The sequence below is a fragment of the Scyliorhinus canicula genome, chromosome 12, assembly GCF_902713615.1.
Source record: "Scyliorhinus canicula chromosome 12, sScyCan1.1, whole genome shotgun sequence".
NCBI classification, from domain to species: Eukaryota; Metazoa; Chordata; class Chondrichthyes; order Carcharhiniformes; family Scyliorhinidae; genus Scyliorhinus; species Scyliorhinus canicula.
Window position 1 is genome coordinate 37,506,627 of NC_052157.1, and position 18,760 is coordinate 37,525,386.

Below are 18,760 nucleotides of genomic sequence, written 5' to 3' on the forward strand. Positions count from 1 at the left end.
GGGTCAAAATCTTTGAAATCCCTCCCTGCAAGCACTGTGAATGTACCTGCACCACATGGACTGCAGCAGTTCAAGAAAATGGCTTTCCACCACCTTCTCAAGGCTTGTTAGGCGTAGGCAAATGCTGCCCATGCCTGCAGTTCCCACATCACATGAATGAATAAGAGAAAACACTGTGATACAATTGTTTTAATTCAATTTGTACAATGGCTCCCAGAAAGGGATAATTGCAACTTGCACAAGTGTATCTGCATCATAGAAATCTATAATTTATTGAAGTGTAATTGTTAATCTCCTACCATTTATGCAGCAAAAGTAAATCTTGCGGAACCCGTTCTCTTGACAACAGAGGATTTCTTATGTCACAAAATTGAATGATTGACCTTCCTCCCAACTTCTAAAATTGGGTTGAAGTAAGTTTGAAAGTTGATGTCAAATTTCAATCTGGAAAGCGCACAGGAAAAAACCTATGGGCTGCACTGAATCCTGTGGGGGGGAAAATGCAATGAGTAAACATTTTCAATTAATTTATTCTTTCAGGGGAAAAGGAAAAGCTAATATTGCAACATAACACAAATATAACAGCACCATTGAGAACAGTCAGAGAAATGTGATGCAAACACTCCATGGCCCACATCTTCCAATCAGGATTGCAAACCCTATTTCTGACCCTGATCAGACAAAACAAAATGCACAAGTGCCTGCCTCCGATTATTCTAAGTGATTTTCCAATCGAGGATCCATTACATCTGACACAGTGCTGGAAACTTTGGACAGAGCAGTGGAGAGAGGCTACAATACCTTGTTATGACACAAGCTTCTGTTTCCAGTAAGTAAAGGGCTTAAATGTCCCAGAGCTGCTTTGCAAACAGCTACAGAAAGTAAGTGTGTAAGGTAAGTGGGTAAGATGGTAGGGTGGGTAAAGGAGTAGGGCGGGTGAAATAAATGGGAAAATGGCTTGCGTGGGTAAGATAAATGAGTGAGGGGGTAGGGTGGATGAGGGGATAGGTGGGTAAGAGTGCAGGGTGGTAGGTGGGTAGAGTGTCAGGGTGATGGGCATGTCTGGCAGGCAGGATGGCAGATGGGTGTGTGTGTGTTAGTAGGTTGGGGGTCGTCAGGCCAGGGGGAAATTGGTTGGGTTGGGGGCTAGTCAGGTTGGTTCAGGGGGAGACGGGGACTCGGGAATTATCAGGTGGTGGAAGCTAGTCAGGTCAGAGGTGTGTCACGTCAGGGGAGCCGGGAGTGGGTGCAATCAGTTGGTTGGAGCATAGTCAGGTTGGATAGGGGGTGTGAATCAGGGAGGCAGTCGCTTGGGGGGAGGTGTGGTGCATTGTGAGTGATTATAGAGGTCAGTTGTTTAGTTATCCAGGTGTTAGGCTCGGTTTTTTTCTGTGTAACATTTCCTGAGTAGATATCCATGTAAATACCCTGGATCTGTCTAAAGCCCCCAACTCAAACTCAAAGCAGAAGACTTTTTCCGAGGGTCGTGGGGCGCAGGAGGATTGCTTTTTGGAAGTTCCAGCTTCCCAGAACATTCCCACAAACCATTGAGTTGAGACTTCCAAGGGGTCTCATAGAGCATCTACCTTGGTGTGTTCAGCTGCCAGCTATCAGTAGAACTGAAGATCTGGGATTACAGTACTTGAATTGTTGGCTATTTAATTATTCTGTAACATATGTATAATGCCTTTCACCTTGTTGGACTAAGACTTTGAATGATCAATAACCTCAAATAAAGGATAGTCTCACTTAAGCAGACACCTGAATCCATCCACAAATCTCTTCAATTGCATGTGCTCTTTGAATATTCCACCAGTGAATACATATCATTACTAATGATCCTCAATGTTATCAATTTTATTTTTTAAAATATTCTTTAACATGATAGAAAATTGATGTTTAAAAGAGGTGCTAGTTTTTGTGCTGGAGGACTTTTCATTTTATTTTTGAAAATATTTTATTAAGGCAGATATAATCTTAACAATTTTCAAGAAGAAAAATCAACAAAGCAAATAACACCCAACCAACCAACAACCACAGGACTTTTCATTTTAATACACTTGCTTTCCTTCCAGTAAACATAAATATTATCAGTGAGTGAGATAGCTCATAAATACATCTCCATGTATTCTTAAATTGTGTACGAAATCTTATTGCAGAGATTACTCGATATTCTAAAATTCTGTGTTTTCTTGCTTTTGTGTTCATCAATGTGAGGATTGACAGTATTGCAGAAATGAAATGTTTTCACTTTGCACATGTTAACAGCATCTAGCACAGCCAAGAAACATATAAAATGAACTAAATTAGCAATTAGCAGCTCTTTCTGTATTGTTATGACAGTGCACTTAGATCTTATACACAGATGCACACACACACGTAGATGCATGCACACACACACACACATAGATGCTGCACACACACACGCAGAAATTCATATGCACAGACATGCATAGATGCAGAGGCACACACATACACATAGATACAGGCACACACACACACACATACATGCATGCACACACACATATAGATACAGATGTGCACACACATAGATGTATGCACACATACAGACACACATGTGCATAGATGTGCACACACACCTGTACACACACCTGCACACACACCACACATATAGATGCATGCACACACACAGACGCACACGTGCATAGATGTGTGCACACTCACACACACACATAGATACAGACACAAACACACATAGATGCACACACACTCACAAACATGTATGAAAGCACATGCGCATTCAATATTAACATGCTTTCTGCATCTCCTATACAATTTGTTGTCACAGTCTTTCAAATCAAAAAATTAAAGCGATTATGTGGAACCTGATAACCAGTTTGTGTTGTGGACTTGCAGTCAATTTGTGTGGATTAATACCAACCAACTTCATTTCACTTCGGACTCTAAGAAAAAATAAATATTCATCCTTTTTGATTAAGCTAAATCTGAGGTTAAGAGAAAACTTTTGACATACAACCTCCATAATTAAGGTTTAATAAGAAATATAATTTAACTGTTGCTCTAATAATTGCACCGTCTTCTCAAAATGTTTTTATAGCATATAAATTATTTTAGGTAGAGCTTAAATGCTATTTGAAGTTAATACTTTCTTTCCATTTTACAGCCCATTATAAATTGGGATGATATACTGAATTCTGACTTTGCTGGTCTCTGTCCTCAGACCTTGGACTGTTCTGTGGCTATAACCACAGATCAAGGGAAGGAATGTGTAAACAAGAAACTTGAACATTCCATTTGGTTAATTGATCCCAAATGCTGTCTTACATTGACTACCGGCACATACACTTTTTTTGTCCACTTATTTACTGGTGTTTCTTGATCAACTTTCCGAACCGCATTTACGAATTCTGCGTTGCTTGGTGTTACCCAGCCATCCATCCAAATTATATTTCAGAAAGAAATAAAGAAACATCAACACTTTTTCTCCATGTTTTTGTTCCTGGATTAAGACTTTCACCATCAACATAATAGCTAAACCAGAGAAGTAATGACATACGAATGCACAGAGACAAGTAGGTTTGCCAATTCTGGTTGCTATATTCCTGAAGGATTCATCGCATAATCTCTTGCCTTTAACCATCCCACTCAGTTAAACAGCTTTCTTGAAAAATAAGTCCTTTTCTAGCTAATAAACAAAAGTGAAAAATGCACACGTTTTTCACACTTCAATGGTTCTTTCTCCCTAGATTCATGGAGATGAATATTTCATTCCTGAAGACTCCAGGGCAATCCAGGATGGTTAAGAACCCGAGAGACAGGAAAGGTCCAAAGAACTTATTTGGTTCAATTTAAACCTGTGAAAATAAACACTCAAACAAATTCAAGTAATGTTAGTCTAATGAAAAATCTGCAGAATATCTAATGAATTAATTTTCTGGTTCCAGATAAGTGCAAGAGGCACAATTTACTTATACATACACTGACATAATCATATTCATATTTTGCATTAAATATTGATTATTTTGTAAAATGTAATTCTGGTGCAAGCTAAGGTTTTTCTGAAACTTGTCTGGAAGTACCAACGGGCATACATTCTAGAATATTTGCACCAGTGACCAGTGGTTCTGAATCCCCGCAGTCCTCATTAGAATGGAGCTGCTTCCAATTAGATCTACAAGCTCAAACAATCTTTCATATCTTTTGAATACTTGTGAAAATATTTTTGTTTCCTGGTAACTTCTATTGTGTCCAGCATTGTGTGACAAAACCTGAGAGAGGAAAATGTAAACCAAGAGAGAACTACTTTTCTGCATCATATTTTTTTTAAGCTACCAATTCGTGTTATGAAAACTTACTTTTGACCACAAATAAGGATTTATGTTTGATTCAGGATATAGCCAAGCTGGCTGAGTCTGTGATCTGTACATGAATTGCTAAGATATATAGTTAAGAACTAAGGAAACCACAAATGATTTAGCTGTGGCTTAAAACATATTATCTAAACCATTTTGTCCATTATACTTATGAAGACAAATTCTTTACCAGGTCATGAGTTCCCATCTGTATACATTCATTTTTTAACATTTTCAGTTTAATGCAGGAAAGTAAATCAATGCTGCATCAAAACAGCAGCTTCTGCAAAATAGACAACTGGCAACCAACAGCAAAAGAATGTTCAATTTGAAATATTGTGAATGAAAAAGCACTGTAGCCCAAAGCAATTTGTGTAGTGGAACATGCAGAGAATGCATGTTTATCTGCCTTTACCACATATGTTTCCCGTAAAGGTGTACGATAATGCAGTATGACATTAATTTCAAATGCACTGGGGTGTTGCTGGCTAGTTCAAAGGAGGGAGATGTTATTCCCATGGCTTCCAATTTTCTGTGACAATGAGCATGGAATAAGAAGTCATATTTTCATACTCATAGCTTGATCTGATTGTGTTTTGAGCTTTGCATGATACTTTTAACTTCCTCTCTTACCCTGATTAGGTCTTGTGTTTTGTGGATCTTGCTGAATACTAAAAATGTGACCATTTTGAAAATGCATGGTACTGGAAACCTGTTAACATACAGTCAAGTCTTTGTTAACTAAATATTTTGATTGCAGTTTCACAATACAATATCCATCCAACATAGCTTGAAAGTTCCAAGCTACAAAGGAATCCAGTGCTCATAAAGCAAAAGAACTGCAGGAGGTTTAAATAAGCCAGCATCTAATACCCTTAAACAATCAAATTAGTTTGTTTGTGTTAGAACTCAAATTGTCTGGAACATTTGCCAAACAAGCCCTTCAGACTCAATACATTATCACGTTGTTTTTTTGAAATATCTCAGTCGTGTAGGCAATTGCATATGAAAATTTAATTGCTTAAAGGCATGATGGTTAACTGATGTTTATTCTCTATCTTTACTGTTTGAAGACTACAGCAGTAATCTGACAACCTAAAACAGGAATATAGTAAATAATGCCTTGTGCTTTCTCTCCTCTGGCAGTTTACTGTTGCTATCCTTAATAGCGCACTTTGCATTTTAACATTCAATGATAATTTGCTACCTCCAGTGTTGACGAGTACTGTAAGGTAAAGTGATGGAGTTGGTTATTTTTCATTTTAAGTACTAATTGTGATCTAATGTTAACAAGTCATTGTTCGCCATCATCAGCAGCAGTGTCTCTAACCGCATAGGTACTAAATGCTGGAATTCTCTCCCTGAACCTCCACAGCCTCACCACCTCTCACTGACCTCCTTTAAAATTTGCCAAGCTTTTGGCCACTTACCCTAATATGACTATATGATTTGGCACTAATTTTATCTGATTGTATCCCTCCAGAGTGCTTTCGGATGTTTGGTACTTTCAAGGCACCATATCAGGCATATTGTTGTTGTTGAGAATGTACTGTGTAAAATTTTGTTTAGCCTATTTCTGAGTGGACATAGACACACAAATTAAAACAGTCAAAATTTAGTACAATAGCTATAAAGTTCTTTAGCGAGGTCAAGGCATAGATACTGTAGAAAGTGGGAATACATCACAGTAGTGTAATCGTAAGTGCTCTTCTAAACTGAGTCCTAAAGCACATGTTTGAAAAGAGTGCAGACAGCTATATTCTTTATCACAACACATTGAGAATTGGTGCTGACGCTGAGTCCCGAGATGGAAAATTGCTCAATTTTCTAAAATGTTTCATTCATCGGCAGCACGGGGGTGCAATGGTTTGCACTGCTGCCTCACAACGCCAGAGACCCGAGTTTGATTCTAACCTCAGGTGACTGTGTGTGGATTGCACATTCTTCCCATGTCTGCGTGGGTTTCCTCCAGGTGCTCCAGTTTCCTCCCACAGTCCAAAGATGTACAGGTTAGGTGGATTGGCTACGCTAAATTGCCCCTCGGTGGGGTTGGCGAGATAGGGTGGGGTATTGGGCCTAGGTCGGGTGCACTTTTAGAGGGCCAGTGCTGACTCGATGGGCTGAATGGTCTCATTCTGCAATTTAGGGATTTTATGGTCAGAAAATAACTAGGGAGTGTATTTTGGAACATTTCCCAGGGGCCTCCTTTGAGGTTGTTACCATAGTGAATGTGATGACCATTACTTTGGGGTGATGGACATTGTAAATGTCTGCATTAAAAATAAGAGAGGGAACTAGGACTGAGGTCAAAAGTAAATTCAAAGATGAATATGTCTGAGACATATCATTTGATGATCCCAAGGTGCACAAAGAGTCAAAAACAGATGAATGCTATGTTAAACAAACTGAGGGACAACAAGAAGTCCTGGAAAAATATATTGAAGTAGCTAGTAAAATGAACAAACAGATACAGCTGGATTGAAGTCAATGCTGAACATAAAATGTTATTTGCATTTAAAGTCCAAACGTTTTCTTTGATATTTACTTTTTCCTTCTCCAATAATAATGGCATCTATTTGCATTCCTCAATATGCCAAGGTATAGATATTTTTTAAAAATAAATTTAGAGTACCCAATCATTTCTTTTACAATTAAGGGGTAATTTAGCATGGCCAATCCACTTACCCTGCACATCTTTGGGTTGTGGGGGTGAAACACACGCAGGCGCAGGGAGAATGTACAAACTCCATGCAGACAGTGACCCCGGGCTGGGATCAAATTCGGATCCTCAGCACCGTAGGCAACAGTGCTAACCACTGTGCCACCATGCTGCACCCATGCGAACGTATATATGTTGATGTGTTAAATTTCTCATTGTCTTTTCATTGAGAAATTTTAAAAGATTTTCACTGATCTATAGAAATTGAAACTTGTTTAAACTTGTTGAAATAAAGCTATTCCTATTTTTTAGAAAACTGTTCAAGGTCAATTATTTTTGTTAATGTATATTGAATAGCAAAGTCACATAGGTTTCTGAATATTTTGAAATGTTCCTTGGCATAAGAAATCTCAGAAGGAATAAGGTGTGCTGAAAGTAACATTTTAAAGACTGATTATACCATGAACAAGGATTTTTTTTTCAATGAAATATCAATTGATATTTCTTCACTTAGCTTTGCTCCTCATGGAATTCCAGCATAAACACTCACGAAGAGCAGCCTGATTATTGACTTGTTCGTCTTCAACGGTATTTAAAACTGCAAAGTGTAAGATGTGCAACTTAAATCAAAGTGTTACAGTATTATGGTCAGCAGTCACACAGAACAGACTTTCTTCTGAGCACCTGCTGCTGGTCCCAGGCTGAATTATACTGTCCAAATATGGCACAACAATGGAGCTCAGCATCTTCTGATTTGGTTACGATCAAACTTTGCTCATATATATGTTATTTTACACTTGGCTCCTGCACAACAGACTTTTAACAGGAAGGATTACTGTTTGAAATTAAATCATTACTTTTTTTTGCAGAAGGTGCTGCATTATTATCCAAACAACATTGCAGACTATAAAGGTGCAGAGTTACAAGTAATTGAACTATTTCATAATTCATGCTTTGTTTTGACTTTTCTTACCAATTAATATTTGACTACTATCATCCCCTTCATTGCACACTGAATGTAAATAAACATTTGCACATTAATTCATATGGGAAATTCAACTGCAAAGTTAACATTCATTGGTTTTGCAGATGAGGTATGGCCAGGGATGCATTAGGCTTGTAATTCGGTCGATGAATGGGGACATGTTAAACCAGTTTAAATTCAGCATGGCTATAACACCTGCGGTTAGACGCGTGACTTTTAAATGTAAAAAGGATTGCATAATAATTAGATTATCCCATGAGTGAAATTTCCGAACTGAAGTTCAACAATTTAAGAGGAGAACATATTGAATCTTCTGCCTCTAGTGACAGTTTGACAATGACCCCACCTTGCCTCGATAAGAATGGAAATAAATATCACAGGTGCGATATTCTCTAATGCTTCATGTGAGAAAGTGGGTCAGTTTATGGACTACGACCAGTTTCATTGCTGTATCCAAATTGACTCAAGTTGGTCAGAGACTCGGAGATGGGTCAGGAAGTCGATCGTTGAAGTGCTGGAAATACGTTGTTAGGCTCCTGAAATAATCAAACGACAGTCAGATTTAATTAATTAGATTAAAACTGGGATTTCAAGGAAAATGCAGTTGGCCTTTTAACCCGGCATGATGCAGTTTAGAATGGTTGCTCTTCTTCGGGGAAATCGGGCACATCATCCTGAAAAGAAATAAAGAAATATTTATTTTGCAGCCGATTTCATCATCTCAGAATATAATAGCTCATTAATAGGATAACTGTGAAGATAAATAAATGGTTTCATTCCGACAAAGCTACAGAAAATACATCTTGCGTTTTTTGCCAACCCTTGGGCAACTCATAGATCTAAGTATGGATAGATCTAAGGATGCACCTGTTAAACATAAAGGGTCTGGATCAAAAGGTGACTTTAGGATCCATAATTTCAATTCAACAATTTAGCAGCACATTTTACAATTTGCAACTCGTGCACAGTGTTAATTTGAAGTGTGTTGAAAATTGACAGCCGATTATCTTTAAAGAAACCGAATATAAGGGATTGTCCTCTACCTTAAATATAACAATGCTTTAAAACATGTCATTTTAAATCAAAATATTGTTATTGCATTTGCTTCTGGTAACATTTTACATTTCATTTCAACTGAAGTCCAAGTGCACTGTGAGCCAAAGAGGTTGGTCTGATACTGCGACGCAAGCATGTTCTATGAAGGATATGTGACATTTTAAAAAATATTTTAATAAAGCTAAAACATCCCTCTTGCCAAATGTATTCGCTTCTTTCCAGCGTTGTCGATAATAGAGTCTCGAAATTATTGGTAGAGAGAAAAGATGTATGTTCCAGCTTTAAATGAACCATGGCCAAAATAATATTTGTGTCAACACGTTGGAGAAAAAAAAGCTGCATTCAATGCTCAATTCGCAGCGAAGTCCCAAATTTGTGTCTAATGAATTCGAGTACTGTACTGTTAAGTAATCCTCCTCTGCTATATTGCATTCTGTGCCAAACCCTTGGTGATACAAATTGCATTTATTCAATGATTTATATTAATATATAAAGCTTCACATTCTCATAATATATCACATTTCCCATTTTAATGAGATACAATTGTTTTTATTTGTGCCCAATCGGAGTATGTGAAAGGCGCAAATATGTTTCGAGGTGAAATGAAGCGTTAAATTTAATTACAGTTTAACTTTGCATGTTTATTTTTTTCATCTCTGTTCTAATCACTTGCCTAAGTCAACAGTTATGGAGGTTGCTGCAAAGTTGGAAGACAAGACAAGTAGACTTTAAAGCAACAATTTCCAATGGACCTCAGACCCAGTTGACTATCTATCAGGGGATCAATTCTGTTTGCTCGATTCACAACACAAGTACATTAAAAATAACTTATTTTCATTTTTCTCGCAAGTGACATATTCTCCCACTGATTTACACCAGGAGCGACCTGCCCCCCCCCCCCCCCCCCCCACCCCCCACACACACACACTGGCCATTCTAATTGTCTTGCAATATCAAAATGTTTAAAGTTCAGGAAATGTAATCCGGGCCTGCACTGCAACTTCTGAGGCAGGTACTCCAGTGAACCGCTGTGATGGAGGAGCTGCGTGTCAGGTGCGAGACACTTCTGTGAAAGCATCGAATCTTACAATGAATATGCAAAGTTATTATTCTATTACACACTTTACCGCCAGCTTCTATTGTGGCCCCTAAACTCCTGGCATGAAGGATATGTTATATTTTCTCCTTACAGCTATTTCCATCACTGAAGAAGGAGGTAGTTAAATAATACACACATTTCTGTCGGCTGCTATTGATCATAAATCAGCGATTTGAATAATGCTGGCTGAGAATTAAAGGGTAAGCATAATATTTCAAATAAAGCAACGAAGAAAGGGGGGAGGCAGTTTACCCATTGGACATAAATGCAAGGTTTGCCCGAAAGAAGTAGTCAGAAGGAGCAACGTTTGAAACAGACATGCTTTAATTATCTTACCAAGCTGATTTTGACACAACATAATTTCAGATTTTGGAGAGGAAGAAAATACTAATTAAATCTAGTATCCGAGGACTGGAGATGTTTGATAACTAAAATCTTCATCAGCAATTTATCTTCCTGGAGCATAAATTTGCTGCAAAGCTGTGCTTTCATAGCTCTGACGAGTCCTATTAATCTTCTTCACCAAGTTTTCGATAGGAGTCTACAGCTATTTGCGCCCATGTGATCTGCTAACATCTAAATTGTCATCTAGAAGGGCAGAAGGGAGCTTCCAGCTTGAGCTACTCCGCCTGTACGGTTCCAGGAAGAGCATAAATAAAATCGAATGCCAAATCTATTTAATTCGAATTGATCAATACTTTAATATCTTGCACGGAAATGTTACGTGTAATATAAATGTCAGTCACAGGAGGGAGGGAGGGGGAACTCTTCAAGCGAGGCCACTTGATGTATACACCATTATTGAAAGTGCAGAAGCAAAACTTAGCTCTTATGCACTATGGAGTTTTATTGATCAACTAGTCCGTTTTTGAGCAGCAGGTCTACCAACTTATTAGCTGGAATAATTAGGAAGGAAACAAGATTTCAGCAAGTCATTTTTGCGCAGTGGACTCAAGCAATTAAGTTGCTTGCGTTAGGGAGGAGGGGGGCGCGCTCTACTGTGGGTGGGGAGAGCTTGCTGCGAGCCAGTTATATCAGATAGCAGGGCATCTAGACCATTATCTTTTAAGAGAACAGAGTTGGGGCTTGATAAATTTGTCTGTATCAGTATAATGTTCCGGTTTGCTCGCGCTATGTTACGTAATGCCAAAAATGTCCTCCGTTTAAATACTTCTTCGAAAATAAGTTGAGCATAAAAAACATGCACCAAACTTTAAAACGATTGATTTTGCATTTGGCATTTAAATAGTGTTCGGAAAAGGTGGTTTACTCAAACTCCTTTGTGCTGCATTATAAACAAGCACCCATAGACATAATACATTTGAATGTAAAGTTCTGATCAGATAGCTGGCTAGCAGTCATTTTACGGAGATAGAAAATCACTGTGTAACCCTATTGCAATGTCACGCCACGGCAGAGTCAAACTTATCTCTTACTATTATCACCCTTACAAACTACATCTACTTTGGTTGTAAAGAGGAGAGGGAAGGGGGGGGGGGGGGGGGAGGAAGAGATAGAAAAATGCTGGCGTTCTGCCTAAAGAGAAATCATTGAAACAAATTAATCCTTCGCCGGTTAAATTGACATGGCAATCCATCATCCCAGAGCCAGCCTCTGAAAGCAATCTACTGGCTGCATGTTCTCAGATTGTCCCTGAGGGCACAGAGACAGATAGAGAAGGGGAAAGGAGAGAGGGGGGGGGGGGGGGGGGGGGGGGGGGGGCATGTAACCTGCACCTTTAAATGAACAACAAAGTGTTTGTGGAAGAAGTGGGAAGAACAATAAATGAAACCCCAAAAAGTTAAAGCAGCATCCAAGTCGGTGATTAATGTAACACTGAATTGACTGTCCGCAGAGGAAGACGAAGCTGATAGACAGTAGGTGAAATGTGTGCTCCCCACACCTTGTGTAAACAATATGGTACTTTGTTTCTTTTTTTTTAATGACACTATCCCAGGACCGTTAATTATTAGTAAAATTGAAGTATTTTTTTAAAATGAAGCGGTTGGTATCCACCCTGGCACATAAAAATAAGCCTGGTTTAGTCATATTTCAACATAAGCCATAAAGGGCTCAGTTATCTTAAACATGAATTGGAACCAGTTGCAAACAAGGGAAACTCCTATCGATTGACTAATAAATAGGAATGGGGGCGGGGGGGGGGGGGTTGTTGGGGGCGTGGAGCTTTGCAAAGCTAATTTCGCATCTGTATCACAGTGATCTTATTGAGTTTGGGGTGGTTGTGGTCTGGGGGGTTGGGAGGCGGGTGAGGGGGTAGGGAGAGGCTAATCATTTGCTGCAATACTTCATTGACGTTTGAGAACAAACTTGGGCTCAGGAAATGTTGCGCGGAGAGATCTCCGAATTCAAGGGATGTGTGAAGTTACGTTGAGAAAAAGGGTATCGGGGGACGCCTTTAAACAATATATTAAGAGGAAAGGTTGTAGAACCCTGGCGTTTCCCCAATAATTAAAGCGGACAGTGACAAATTGGTTTACATCGGTAACACAAATCGTGTCTGCAGCAGTCTGCAAGCTAGTACCAAAGTTTTTTTTAAAAAGCAAAACAGCTTTTTCGTAGTAGTTTTTTTTGTTTGAAGAAAAGTTGAATTCTCTTAGCTCCAAATAAATATGTTTGCTTCCATTGTCCAGACAAGAACAGGCTGGACACGCATTCACGACACAAGTGCCTTTATTAAATTCTATTTGCTCTCCACTTCCTAACACTGCACTCAGTCCTCACGATATCCATCACTTGCTAACCAAACTTTCACTTTTTCCGCCTCAAATAATCTTTCTGACACCTCCTGTTGACAGCTCTTGTTTATTGTTTGTTTCTGGGGTCTGTAGCTATCGATCCCATTGCCGTGCTACCTTTCAGCATCATTAATCGTGTAACATAAGCGAGTGCAAAGTACGTCGTAAGTTGGGTCGGCTGAAGGCATTCGAAATTGACTTGAAGTGAGACATCTACATGTGCTGCCAATTTCCATTGGTATGTTGGGTCGGAAAAATGTGCGGATTCTTAATTTGAATCGGGGCAACGTGTAGGGAAAGGCGAGAGGAATCCCTTGTACAAACGCTGATTACAAAATCAGCCAGGCCAAAAATCAGCAGAATTCATAACCTGCAATTTCACCAGAACTCCAATACTATAAACTATTTCTGAAATTCTGATAGTCCCTGATCTCTAACCAGTTTTACATTAGACTAATTTAATCACCTATTTTCTCATATTCTCCCATCAGACCATATCCAGAGAAGCTTGTCACAAGAGAACTATACCAATTTCGCTACTCTCCAGCCAACGAAACACCAATGAGTTTCCAATAGAACTCCCGTCCGCTCTAACGCTTCTAGCCTCGCCTTCAAACTCCATCAGATTTGTTTTACGTGTTCATTAGCCTGGTTAACCTTTGCTATATCTTGGGCCGGGATGGGTTAATCAGGGCAGCACCGGGAGGCCTGGGGGTCAGAGGCGCCCATCTTGAGCTTGCAGTGCGGGATTCTGGCTGGAAGGTGACGGTGAATGCATCGTCTCTCTCTCTCTCTCTCTATCACTATCATCCTCTCCACCTGCAGCTCTCAGTTTATCTCCAGGGAGTGCAAAACAGGAGATGACACTCTACAAATCGCTAATTAGACTTTCCCAGATACCTCGGGATGCAGTTTGCCTTTTCGCTTCTGTGCAGCTTTATAGCTAAATATAGATAGAAGCTTCATTTGTTTAAAATGTTAACGTGCAGCTTTGCTTCGGCATCCTGCTGTTTTTAAAGCTTATCTATTTACATCGATGTTGTGACACCTAGTATTCATCTCTGTATATGCATTGGAATGCATAGATATAGGATCTTCATAAAGGAGGGATGTACCGCCCATCTTCTTCGCACTCTTTCTTTTTTTAGTATTTACACTTCAGCCAAATGGCAAATGCTGTTCACTGCACTAAAGCTAACACGAGTATCTCTTGTCCTCGCTCGCTCCCTCTGCTCCTTTCCCATAATTTTCTATGACAGCCTGCTTTTTTTTATCCTTAACATAGCACTTTCCCCACTGTCAGAAATCACCTCCTAATCAGTGTCTATCGATTTTCGCACCTCTTTTTTTATCCGGTTATCCCAGCATCTTAAACATGCCTTTAAAACCTCTCTCTCTTTACACACAATGATTTACCCCTTTGCTCTCTGCTCACCAGCAAAAAAAACACAATCGATATGCCCGTGTTATTTGTGTGTGATCAGTAAATATTTGGTCTGGTGACATCTTCAGCTTCCCTCCCAATCGATACAGGACCCAATAGGAGGCGTGCTGTAATATGTAGACAACTGCTGTCTCCAAGGTATACCTTTCTAGCCCTTCACGTTTCTCTCTCTCTCTCTCTCTCTCTGTTCCTGCTCTTCTGTTAAGATCAATTTCTTCTTGACTCAACCTCTGAGTCACGCCCAGTATCCCTTTAATGCGACGCGATTGTTAATAAGCTAGTTGTCTTGTTATCAACTTTCCATTCATAAAACGGAGTGACTCTTATTAAGGCGAGAGTGCACATAACTGCTTAATAGTTTTATCCAGCACAAGTATTGGCGCTAACCTGAAATGAGGCGGTGGCCCTGCGTTCACAAGACAACCCGGCAATGCTTGAATCGTGCTTCTCTCCAACAATGCCATACATTCTTAGGTCTGGTCTTTTAAAACGGTATTCATTCTATTTTTTTTTCTTGCCTTAAACCGCAGTAACTTCCGCAGATGGGCCATCGTTTGACTGGGCACGCTAGCTAAAGGTGAAGTTTGAAATCAAGGAGACATTTTATTTTTGAGATGCGACCCTGCAGTGTTAACTTTCATTGCAAAATATTTACTGGCAAGACCAGAGTGCCAGCATTGCATTTTGATCTTTAAGTCTCATCTATTCCTTCTTAATTAAGTCGCCACGTTATTTGCTCAGTTACACGTCAAGCAGACACCACTGGACTTCGCCCCCAGTCAACTTTCAAATGTACTTTTCAATGTGATGTTTAAAATAATTGAAACCAAAAGGAAAAGGTTTTCTTTTTCGAATTTAACAAATTTTAGCTTTGCGTAGCTATTCACTTGACGAGCGGCATCTTCACAATTTAACCACATCAAGCCTTTTGAGAAACTGCATGGGTGATATCTGGCAGCGGGGCGTGGGGATGGGGGGGGGGGGGTCTGCAGACATTAAACACATATAAAATATCCAGTTAGTTTCTTTTTTGCATCTTTGCCAATTAAAATAGGGTTCCACATATGGGCATGGCTTATGTTCAAATGCACTTTAAATGGTTCTCCCTCGCTGAGGCATTATTTGTAGTTAGAAAACACAAAAGCATCAAGAAATAGTGCTGCACAAACGGGTTTGTTTTAATACATATATATACCTATAGTGTTAGTAGAAAACGTCTATACCATGTTTAGGTTCTCTCACCTATTGTGCTATTAGAAATGGCTGTATGGAAAAGTAGTGGAGCGGCTAATACTGGCAAGATTTGGAAGTGCACATGTACTTAATGATTTAATTGCAGCAGATTCCTACCCTAGAATCCGGACAGTGAGCAGTATTTAGCTGTAATCAGGCTAGAAATGTTGCACAAGATTTTTCTCTTGAAAGAGCGCCTATGTGACCATTGAAGGGCGCTGATCCGAAAAGACAGAGCGGACAAATAAAAATCGATCTGAAGCGACCCTGGCCGTCCTTTTCACACGATTCACACACAATCCCCTCTCAACTCTGCCGAGACAAAGGCCTGAGGCTGGGGGGATTCTCCGCAAGCTACAGATACCCTCTCGGATACCGCGCCGATAATTTTCCACTGGCTACAAACCCACGTTCTATAATCAACAATTCGTCTCAAAAAACCTCAAAGTAATCTTAGCTCTTAGACGGGCTGATGGGGTAAAGGCGGGGTGGTTTAAGCGTTGGTGGGAATCATCACCTTCATATTCTGAGAATAAGCAAGTTTATAGAAGAAACAAATGAGCTTTGACAACAGAGAAGTTTTCCAAACTCCAGAAAGCACACACATCTGACACTATTTGGGGATGGGGGTGAAAAGGTTCTGATTCAATTATCATCCCTCTCTCTCTCTTACCATGTTTAACTAACTCAGGGGCAAAGCAGATCTGGTTTTAGACTATATGCACGAGTTCTGAACTATTTGCTGTTTTCATGGCTTTCCAAGGTCGTCGCCTTTAAAAGAGAGGCAAGATTTATTGGGGAATTTTAGTGAAAGCCGTGGAACTGATTGCAGGAAAAGAGTCAAAAGTTGCAGAGAGCTCGTCGTTTTGGGGTGTTTGCGCGGCTGGCACTTCCTGCATCTCGGCGGTAACGTCAATCCCGTAAGAAGTTTACCGAGAGATGGGGCGAAAGTTAAATTGCAAAATCGAAAGTACTTCCCTGCTTTCTGAATATGCATGGAGAGCCCCTCTCGCTTCTCGCCAAAGGCTAGCCTTTTTTTTATCAGTTTACACTATCGGTCGAGCAAACATATGACGGTCGATGAAATGAATGATTGTCTTCAATAGACAAATAGATCAGGTGAGGAGGAGACAAACCCTCCTTCAGTTCACCTGCCAGAGAGAAAAAAAAGAGATTCATCTCACTCAGTAGTTTGCAACTCAGTTCCGCCAAGATTCACAACTTCCTGTGTCCAGAGAGGAGTCTCGAACCCATCACGACGCAAATAATTTCGGACACCGAACAAAGACAATTGCAAGCAATGATGTTTGGTATGTTTTAATAAATATGTTTTACTTAGCCGAGGGAAGATTCGCTTTCCTTGCGCAATACAGAATCGTTCTTAAACACCTGTATTTATTAATTAATCTATATTATTTTGACACCAAGCAGGCTTTGAACTTCAACACATGCTCTGCCTCGGAGCATATTCAATGTCCGTTCAAACAATTAAATGTTGGCTTCAGCTCATTTTAGATTGTTATTCTGAAATGACTTTAAATCAGGCTTGTGTTTTTTGCTCATGTTATTTTGATAATGTGGTGCACAGCCTTTCGGGATCCGGGTCGTTGTCTATATGTCTCCCAATGTAACATATCGTCCGTCGGACATTCAGTCGCACTGCGATTGGGTCGCAGTATCGCCCCACTGTGTAATATTAGCATTAGACAACAGAAGGAGCAGGAATAATACGAATTTGCCAACTTAGAAATAAAGGGGGACTTCGAACCTTCCTGAGGCGGGTTACCGTTGTGTGCATAGATTCCCAAAGCCACTTTGCTCCTGTTTTTTAATGAATTAGATTTGTCCCCCCCCCCCCCCCCCCCCCCCCCGCCACACACCTCCCCACTCATTGCTAAATTGCTGTCTAATAGTGCTTTGATTTACAATACTAGGTATCCCTGGTGCGCTTATTTTTTTAAACTTTTGAAAAAAAAACACAGATTCGCGGCAAATAAGAAAATAGCCATTGCTACAATCAACAGATTTTTTTTTCCTATTTGAACTGGGTATTAGAAATTAGTACTCACCACCTTTTAATCTAGATCCACGCCATCTGATGATTGGGGGTGGGGGGAGCATATTTATTTGTGGGAGTAGGAAGCAGCCGGCTTCGATCTGGCTTTAACTGCGTTAGAAGAATCGCTTTAGAGTTAAAAAAAAATCTGTTACCAGTCGGTTGTTTCAGACAACGCCAACCACCTAAGTAAAGCAAGCGTCCAGGCAGATCTGTTTTTTTTTAAAGCACAAAGCGACGGAGATCAGCAGTCCCGCTCAGCAACGTCCGAGTCAATTAGAGAAAAATCCTAAAGAATTAATCACATTAAGGGTGCAGAAGTTTTTTTGCGGGGTATAAAGGGCGCGTTGTGAGCGAGGAGGCGCCGCGATCCTTTTGAATGCCTTTTCTCCTCTGGAGTTCTACAGCGACACTCCATACGCTAGGTGGCAGCCAGATACTGTACAAGATTTTGACAAATTCTCCAGCATATGCTGCGATTTAGCACTGTAAATTTTTCAGAAGCCCGCTGCTCTGACAGCTCCCGGCGGTTATCAAAGTGCCACAAGTCACCGCTTAAAAACTGCAATGACTTTGAGATCACCGGGACACAATGGGAACCACTTTCCCTATTCATCGTGTTGCAATGTAGTGAGAGAGAGAGGGGGGTGGAAAAAGAAGGGCAAAATCACAGGGAACTCAAATTGAATAGATCTAACTGGTTATCAGAGAACTGAGAAGTAAGTGGCAACCAGTTCGTGTTATAAATAGGTTCCTCCGGTTGGCACCCGTTACAATATTCAATTTACCAAATCTCATACTTTTCCTCATCTTTAAAAAAAAATAAAATGCATTTAAATGGCGGCTTCTGACTGCCTCGCTGAGTTGTTTCCAAGCAAACCCAAAGTTACTTTTGAAATCATTGCAAAGTGCAACCTGTCCATTTGCAATAAAGAAGATAGTCATTACACCCGTGCTCCTGAAAACCGATAAAATCCAAACTTTCATGTGCCTTTCTAAGCAAAAAAAAAGCCCCCTGGCATTCTGCATACTTCGACAGATAACACTGTGTTTTGGCACGTTAGTTTAATTAATAACATGAGATTATTCACTTCATATTTCTCAAAAGTTAACCGCATATTGCGTTTTGGGTTGTTGA

At 39.9% G+C, this 18,760-nt stretch overlaps 1 long non-coding RNA gene across 1 annotated transcript; it reads right to left on the reverse strand.

Moving 5' to 3' along the window:
- Positions 1 to 2,967: 2,967 nt before the first annotated feature.
- Positions 2,968 to 18,466, reverse strand: LOC119974195. The gene is made up of 2 exons (XR_005462484.1): positions 17,636 to 18,466; positions 2,968 to 8,652 (listed from the first exon to the last, which is right to left on the reverse strand). It is a non-coding gene; the product is annotated as an uncharacterized LOC119974195 (long non-coding RNA).
- Positions 18,467 to 18,760: the final 294 nt, after the last annotated feature.